Genomic DNA, 9,706 nt, shown 5'->3' with positions numbered 1-9,706 from the left:
ATGGTTTCAGAAATTTTTTCCCTTTGAGTTGGCTGCCTCTTTATCTTTTGACAAATTCCTTTGAGGTACAGAAACTTCTAAGCTTGAGTTGTTCCCATTTATCTATTTTTTCTTTTGTTGCTTGTGCTTTGGGTGTAAGGTCTAGGAAGTGGCCGCCTAATACAAGGTTTTGAAGATGTTTCCCTACATTATCTCCTAGGAGTTTTATGATACTGCCTTTATATTGAGAACTTTGATCCACTTTGAGTTAATTTTTGTGTAGGGTGTGAGGTAGGGGACCTCTTTCATTCATTTGGATGTGGATATCCAACTCTCCAGCCCCATTTGTTGAAAAGACTGTTATGTCCCAGTTCAGTGGCTTTGGGGGTCTTATCAAAGATCAGTGACCATAGATCTGGGGGTCTATCTCCTAATTCTCAATTCAATTCCTTTAATCAATATGTCTATCTTTGTGCCAGTACCATGCTGTTTTGACAACTGTGGCTTTATAATAAATAAAATAAATAAAAGTCAGGGAATGTAAGTCCTCCCACTTCGTTTTTCATTTTTCTTTTTTAGAGTGTCTTTAGGAATTCGAGGCATCTTCCCTTTGCAAATAAATTTAGTAACTAGCTTTCCACGTCTGCAAAGTAGGTTGTTGGAATTTTGATTAGGATTGCATTGAATCTGTAGAAGAGTTTGGGTAGAATTGACATCTTAATGACATTTAGCCTTCCTATCCATGAATATGGAATATTTTTCCATCTTTTAAGGTCCCCTTCTATTTCTTTTAGTAGAGTTATATAATTTTCTTTGTATAGGTATTTTACATCTTTGGTTAAGTTATTCCTACGTACTTGATTTTTTTAGTTGCTATTGAAAATAGTATCTTTTTCTTGAGTGTCTCTTCAGTTTGTTCATTTCTAGCATATAGAAACATTACTGACTTATGTGCATTAATCTTGTATCCTGCTACTTTGCTAAATTTGTTTATTAACTCTAGTAGCTGTATTGTCAATTCCTCAGGGTTTTCCAGATATAAGATCATATCATTTGCAAACAATGACAGTTTTACTTCTTCCTTTCCAATTTGGATGCCTTTTATTTCTTTGTCTTGCTGGATTGCCCTGGCTAGCACTTCCAGCACAATGTTGAATAACAGTGGTGATAGCGGGCATCCTTGTCTTGTTCCTGATGTTAGAGGGAAGGCTTTCAGTCTCTCACCATTGAGTACTATGCTGGCTGTGGGTTTTTCATATATGCTCTTTATCATATTGAGGAAGTTTCCTTCAATTCCTTCCTTTTGAAGTGTTTTTATCAAAGAGGGATGTTGGATTTTCTCGAATGCTTTTTCAGCATCTATTGAGATGATCATTTGATTATTCCCTTTTGATTTCTTAATGTGTTGTAATACATTGATTGATTTTCTTATGTTGAACCATCCTTGCATGCCTGGAATGAACCCCACTGGTCACGGTGTATGATTTTTTTAATGTGTCTTTGGATTTGATTTGCAAGTATTTTGTTGAGAATTTTTGCATCTGTATTCATTAGGGATATAGGCCTGTAGTTTTCCTTTTTTGTAGCATCTTTGCCTGGTTTTGGTATTAGATTGACGTTAGCTTCATAAAATCAATTAGGTAGTGTTCCATTTTCTTCGATGTTTTGAAAGAGTCTAAGTAAGATTAGTGTCAGTTCTTTTTGGAAAGTTTGGTAGGATTTCCCTGTGAAGCCATCTGGCCCTGGGCATTTATTTGTGGGAAGCTTTTTGATGACTGATTGGATCTCTTTGCTTGTGATTGGTTGGTTGAGGTCTTCTGTTTCTTCTCTGGTCAGTCTAGGTTGTTCACACGTTTCCAGGAAATTGTCCATTTCCTCTACATTATCCAGTTTGTTGCCATACAGTTGTTCATAGCATCCTCTTATAATTTTTTAAATTTCTTTGGTATCCACAGTAATGTCACTTTTCTCATTCATTATTTTGTTCATGTGGGTCTTCTCTATTTTTGATTTTGTCAGTCTAGCTAGGGGCTTGTCAATCTTGTTGATCTTCTCAAAGAACCAACTTTTGATGTTATTTATCCTCTCTATTGTTTTTTTGTTCTCTATGTCATCTATTTCTGCTTTAATCCTTGTTATTTCTTTTCTTCCACTTGGTTTAGGATTGGTTTGCTGTTCATTTTCTAGCTTCTTCAGTTGATCCATTAGTTCTTTGATTTTGGCTCTTTCTTCCTTTTTAATATGTGCATTTAGTGCTATATATTTCCCCCTCTGTACCACTTTTGCTGCATCCCATAGGTTTTGGTATGTTGTGTTCTCATTTTCATTCATCTCTATATATTTAGCAATTTCTCTTGCTATTTCTTCTTTAACCCACTGATTGTTTAGGAGCGTGTTGTTTAACCTCCAGGTATTTGTGAATTTTCTAAGTCTATGATGGTTATTGGCTTCTAATTGTATTCCATTGTGGTCAGAGCATGTGCTTTGAATAATTTCAATTTTTTTAAAATTTATTGAGGCTTGTTTTATGTCCCAGCGTATTATCTATTCTGGAGAAAGTTCCATGAGCACTAGAGAAGAATGTGTATCCTGGTGATTTGGGATGTAATGTTCTATATATGTCTGTTATATCCAATTCATTTATCAGATTGTTTAGGTTTTCAGTTTCCTTATTGGTCTTCTGTCTAGTTGATCTGTCTATAGGAGAGAGTGGTGTGTTGAAGTCTCCCACAATTATTCTGGAAACATCCATTGCTTCCTTTAGTTTTGCCAGTGTTTGTCTCATGTATTTTGTGGCACCTTGATTGGGTCCATAAACATTTATGATTGTTATTTCTTCTTATTGAATTGCCCCTTTTATTAGTATGTAGTTGCCTTCTTTGTCTCTCATAACATCCTTGCATTTAAAGTCTATTTTATCTGAGATTAATATTGCTACTCCTGCTTTCTTTTGGCTGTAGCTTGCATGAAATATTTTTTCCATCCTTTCACTTTCAATTTCTTTGTGTTCCTGTATCTAAGATGAGTCTCTTGTATGCAACATATTGATGGTTCCTATATTTTGATCCATTCTGCCAGTCTATATCTTTTGATTGGGGAGTTTAATCCATTTACATTCAATGTTATTACTGTGAAGGCATTTCTTGAATCAGTCATGTTATCCTTTGGTTTCTGTTTGTCAGATATATTTTTCCCTCTCTCTCTTAGTGTCCTTTAATGTATCCATACTGAATCGCTTTAGTACTGAACCTTTCTCCATCTCTCTCTCTACTTTCTTTGTTTCTCTGTCTGTAGGGCTCCTTTTAGTATCTCAAGTAGGGCAGGTCTCTTGTTAGCAAATTTTCTCAGCATTTGTGAAAAATTTAAGCTGTCCCTCAAATTTGAAGGAGAGCTTTGCTGGATAAAAAATTCTTGATTGGCAATTTTTCTCTCTCAGAATTTTAAATATGTCTTGCCACTGCCTTCTCACCTCCATGGTGGCTGCTGAGTAGTCACTACTTAGTCTTATGCTATTTCCTTTGTATGTGGTGAATTGCTTTTCTCTTGCTGCTTTCAGAACTTGCGCCTTCTCTTCCATATTTGACAGTGTGATCAGAGTATGTCTCAGAGTGGATTTCTTTGGATTTATTCTATTTAGAGTTCACTGGGCATTTATGATTTGTGTATTTATGATGTTTAGAAGATTTGGGAAGTTTTCCCCAACAATTTCTTTGAATACTCTTCCTAGAACTTTGCCCTTCTTGTCCCCTTCTGGAACACCAATGAGTCTTATATTTGGATGTTTTATTTTATCTATCATATCTCTGAGGTCCATTTTGATTTTTTCAATTTTTTCCCCATTCTTTCTTTTGTTCTTTCATTTTCTGTTTTGTCATCCTCCAGGTCACTGATTTGCTGTTCAGTTTCCTCTAATATTGCACTGTATCCAGAATCTTTTTAATTTGGTCAACAGTTTCTTTTATTTCCATAAAATCATCTATTTTTTTAATTTACTCTTGCAGTTTCTTCTTTATGCTCTTCTAGGGTCTTCTTCATGTCCTTTATATCCTGTGCCATGCTCTCATTGTTCATCTTTAGTTCTTTGATTAATTGCTCCAAGTACTGTGTCTCATCTGAACTTTTGATTTGGGTGTTTGGGCTTGGGTTATCCATATCATCTGTTTTTTTCATATGCTTTAAAATTTTCTGTTGTTTTTGGCTTCTTGGCATTTGCTTAACTTGATAGGGTTCTTTTAGGATATGTAGACCAGTTCAAACCCTGATCTCTAATTTGTCAGATCTACAGCTTTGTGGAGTATAGTTTCTCTAACTAACCAGCAGGTGGCATCTGCAAGCCACCTATTCCCCTCAAGCCAGCTCTCCCCCACTTTATCTTTGTGGTGAGTGGGGGTGTGAGTCCTGTGGGGTCCAATTGGTGCACTAAGCTTGCATGTGTAGTTAGTGTTGCCAACCCTGCATATGGGGCATGTGTCTGAGCAGTTGGAGGGGGGGGCAGCTTTAATAATCCTATGTCCCAGGTGTTCCTGAAGATTTAAAGCTGTTGCAATAGTCTAACCCTTCAGTTCAGTCTTGCCACAGTTTCTCTCTGCTGCTGACCCACAAGTCCTTGGTATTGGTGTATGGTTCCTGGGACTTGTGATTGGGTCCCTCTTCAAAGCTGTGCACTCCCAGATCCTCTGCTGAGGGAAGACTGTGCTACATCACATGTGAGCACTGTCCCCCAAGGGAGGTTCTGGGCTGCAGGGCCGTGTATGGGTGTTCCCAGTCTGCTGAAAGGATGGCTGATTGGAGCATGTTAATTTCCCCCTTTTCACACAGCTCTGCCTTCCCAGCACCAAGACAATTAGCTGAGGGTGTGGGAAAGGCTATTGTCCACACCTGATATTGTGGTGTGTGCGTATGTTGTTGGAAACACTTCCCATCACACTGGGTTGTTTCGGGCAGCCCTGGGCTGTGGCGATGGCACCGGGCAGGAGTGTTCCCAGCCCACCGGGAAGATGGCTGTAAGAGGATGCCCCCCTTTTCTTGGGAAGTTGTGGTGTTTAGTGAATTTTCTCAGCCACTGGGCTTATTGCCTTGTGTCTCAGAGCTCTCTTAGCTCTGCTCTTGTCTGGGCCCAAATTGCAAGTCTTTGAGGCTTTCTGTAATGGGCTTTTTAGAGTAATTGTTTTAGAAAAAGATTTAAAAAAAAGAAGAAGAAGAAGGGCCCGCCTTGCAGATCTAATGGGCTATTGAAATATTGAAATGCTAAGAGACAAGGAGATTAGGGCCATTAAGGAACAATCAAGAAAGCAGAAAAACGGCTCTTCAGACAAGGAAACTCGCCTTCTGGATTTGCATATGAGCCTGACTCTGTTTGAGCACTGCCCTTATCCATTCTATGTTCACCATAACTCCAAAAATTCTCTGTTTTTATTTTTGGGGTTTTTTTTTTGTTTTTTTTTGTTTTTCGTTTTTTTTGCTATTTTTGCTAGCCCTATCTCCTCTCCGCCAGGCTGACTGCTCACAGATTCTCCGGTGTCTGGTCTCAGTCTATCAATGTTTGGAGTTTGGATCAGCAGACTGAGGTTTCAATAAGAGCCACAACTGTAGTTCTCCCTCCTCATTCCCAGCACCGACAGTCCTCCTCCCATGGGACTGAGCCTGGCAGGGAGGGGCACGGGTCCCCTGGCTGTGAAAACTTACAGATTTTGCTGATCTCAGCTGTTCCATGCATTCGTGAGTGTTGTATGAAGTATGCCCAAAGTCAAATTGCTCTCCAGTGTCCGGTCCATGCAGTTCCTGGCTTTCTACCTACTGCCCTGGAGGAGTAACTAAAACCTACATCTCACCACTCCGCCATCTTGCCCCGCCCCCTGTGCTCATATTTTATTGGAAGTATTTGCTTTAACACCTTCTCTCCCACAAAACTACAAATTTCCTGTATATATATAAAAAAAATCTCATTTATCTTTGCATCCTTTTTTTTTCCCAAATGCCCACTTCTAATTCAGCCCAGCATCTAGGATGGTGTCTGATATATTATAGGGGCTCAAAAAAAGCCCCCAATGGTATTCAAAAGTTGAATAGACTTTTCTATATTGTTCTTTCAGATATAACCTAACTCCATAAACTATGATTAATATTAAATTCTTTTTCTCCAGGTGTATTTTTCATTGATCAGATATTTATTATGATGTACTCCATATTACCTTGCCAATTAAGATAAACACCATTCCCTGCCTTTCTATAATACGCAGCTTCAGCTTCAAATGTGAGGCAGTAAACAAGCAACTGTGAAAGTGTTCTAGGGGCTGGCTGAGGTTTCAGTGAGGCCACGTAAGAGGAGCACATGTCCTGGTAGGCTGGGAGGGAGGGAGCAAGGAGAGGGGCTCAGATCAGGAATGACTTGCCAGAGGAAGTAAAATCTAAGCAGAAATGTAAGAGGTGGGCACAGAATAGGCAGGTGAAGAGAGATGTAAGAATCCTCTAGGACCATAGTCCTCATATTAACAGATTTAAATACATATATAATTTTCAAGTATACACAGAATATTCACTTAGTCTTTATTTCCTGGGCCCTAAAGCATGGCTCAAGAAGTTTAAAAAGATTGAATTCATTCAAAATATGTTCTTTTACCATAGCAGGATTAAACTGGAAGTCAACAGAAGTTAATTTCTGAATATTTAGAAATTAAATTACATATTTCTTAACCCATAAATCAAAGGAGAAATATCAAGGGAAATTAGAACATATTTAAATACATTAAATATATGTATATAATAGATTTAATATCGCAAATATATTTAACAGAGGCACAGAATATCAAAATGTGTGGTGCTTAAAGCAGTGCTTAGAAAAAAATTTATAACTTTAAGCACTTATATTAAAATAGAAGAACATTCTCAACTCAGTGATCTAAATTTCTATTTTAAGAAGCTGGAAATAAAGGAACAGATTAAACCCACAGTAAGGAAGAGGAAATAAAAAAGAGTAGCAGAAACCAATGAAATAAAAAACAGAAAAATAATAGAGCAGACAATAGGTGTTTCCTTAAAAAGATTAACACAACTGATAAACTTCTAGCCAGTCTAATCAGGAGCAAGAAAAGAGAAAACACAAATTAACCACATCAGACTACTACAGGTCTTGTAGACAGTAAAAGCATAAGAAGGGAATATTATGAACAACATGAATAAAATACATTCTAAAACATGAACTGGACAGATTCCTTTAAAATATTAATTGAAGAAATTTAATTTATAATTTAAAATATTCTGTTTCAATTAGTCTAAGTTCAATTAGACAAAATATATGATAGGCTAAATGGGAAGATTACTGCAAAGAATTATTAAACTCTGATTTAAAAAAACTATAAAATATAATCATTGCTGGCAAGGCTGTGGATATAAGACATTTCTGTTTTTTTTTGTTGTTTTGTTCTTTGTTTTGTTTTTGCTATAAGACATTTCTGTTTTTTGTTGTTGTTGTTTTGTTCTTTTGTTTGTTTGTTTTGTTTTTGCTTTTTAAATCCCTTGGCCATTTTTCCACAACACAGGATCTGGCTACTCAGTTCCTCAGTTGCCTCCCCTCAACAGCAAAACCAAATTCTTTCCATTTCAGGTCTCTTCTTTCTCCATCAGCAAATTCAGCTCCAAGCCAGACTCTGCATATCCAAATCCATTTAGAAGTTTGGCAGAGCAGAAAGGTCTTCATTTTTCCAGGATCTACCCTCACAGAAGGCACTTATGATATTAATAGCAATTTATTTTCCTCAGTTAGAATTACTGTTACATTATTAGTCATGAACCATGGATGAGTCCCCTTTTCAGTGGATCCTCTGCTGCTTCCAACGTGCTTGGGGAACTACCTTCTTGTGCCTAAATTCTGACCACTGACAGGAACACCTGCGTGAACAGGGCACGGTTGAATTTGTATTGAATTATCTCATGTTCTCACTAGCATGAGTCTGTCAGAGATGTTGCAGGAACTCCAGAGTGAGATCATTTTGCCCCCGTTTTATATTGTCTTACTTGATAGCTTTGGTTTGCTTTAAATAAATACCTTATAATAGTGTCATTCAGTTGAATTGCTTCTGCAGATGAAATGCAGAGTTTCATACCTATTGAGTTTCCTTCTAAAAACAGCTGGGAGCGCACATTTGGTAGACTCCCTGCCTGGTACACAGAGCCGCGCAGGCGCACACGCAGCGTTGCGTGCTCTGCCCCCTGCAGGTCGGGCCGTGGTTTTGCACTCTCCGCCGGGCAACGGTCCCGCGAGAAAGCCCGTGGAAAACCGAAGGCAGGTGAACGTGAGGTGATGTGACATCTGGGTCCCAGGGACGTTGTTGAGATTTAAAAGGAAACAGACTTGATGGCGTAAGGACCAATAGCTCAAACTCAGTCCTTTCCAGAATTCATAGGCAGGATCCGAAGCAAAGTGCAGGTATGAGAAACTACGAAGTTACGCTTGGCCGACAAAACTTTAATCTGTAGTGCAGGGCAGCTTCGTGGAGCAGCCCAATCACACAGGGTCCTGTGCCCAGAAGGGCCCTGAGATTCTTCATAATTATAACTCTGAATCTCTGTTTTGTATCTGACGTCCGATGGGGCCAGCCGTCTTGTGCTCGGGGCTCGTGGTCTCAGATCCCGAGCAGCCCTTTCTCTCTCCACTTGTCTGCCTTCTGGCAAGGCTGCTCCGTGACCCACCTCCGTCGCCCTTCCCCATCCCCTGATGCCCCAAGCCCCGCCTGGCCCCCTCCTCCTTGCCCCCACCCTCCCCTCAGGGAGAAGAGGAGAAATGGGCAGTATGTATTGTACAAGGAGCATGGGCCTCAGTTTTCTCATATCTGAAATGGAGATAACAGTATCTCAGGGGATCCTTTTGAAGAATGAATGCAACAGGGTATTTGATGGGTCTCACATAAATTGGTACCTCAATACATGTTGTTAGTTCCTTTCCCCTTCAGTTGCCTCAACTATAGCTTTAATTAATTCAGTCTCTCATTCATTCATTCAAACAAATATTTGTTGAGAACCTACCAAATGCCAGGCACTGTGTGAGGCATTAAATATACAGCAATGAGCAGAAATGCATAGGGTCCCACAGTCATGGAGTTTCAAGTCTAGTTCCACCAATGTGTAATTGTAATAACAGTAATTGCTAGGAGTGGTAAAAATAGTAAGTTTGCTTTTTTTAAGCTAATCAGAGAGAGCAGGTAAAAACCCACACTTGAATTGAGATCTGGAGACCTGAACAACCAGGAGATAACCCAGTAGAGTGCAAAGGTGAGAGCAATGTACTTGGAAGGCAGCATGTGCCAAGGCCCTGGGGCAGGAGGGAATGTGACGTAAATGGGGGGCTGATGAGTAGCCGGTGTGGCTGGAGCAGACAGCAAAAGGGAACACAGGCCAAAATGAGACTGAGAGAGGGATGGATGGGCCCAGCCCACACCCGGTGGGCTAGAAAAATGAGAAGCCACAGAAAGGCTTTGGGGGTGGAGGGAGGCTACAAGACAAGATCAGATTTGCATTTGAAAAGCGCTAAAATGATTTTTTTAGACTTTCTACAGTTGTAGTTATATGAGATGCAGTATGATTGTGGAAAAGAACATGGGATTTGGAGACCCAGGTTGGAACTCTAGCTGTCCTAGCTCTCCTGACTGCTTCACTTGAAGCCTTGCTACTCAAAGTGTGGGCCTTGAACCAGCAGCATCTGCAACATCCAGGGGCTTGTTAGAAAAGTAGC

The sequence above is a fragment of the Choloepus didactylus genome, chromosome 5 (genome assembly GCF_015220235.1).
Source record: "Choloepus didactylus isolate mChoDid1 chromosome 5, mChoDid1.pri, whole genome shotgun sequence".
Lineage (NCBI taxonomy): Eukaryota > Metazoa > Chordata > Mammalia > Pilosa > Megalonychidae > Choloepus > Choloepus didactylus.
The sequence above is the reverse complement of the archived record's forward strand: the minus strand, read 5'-3'. Positions refer to the sequence as shown.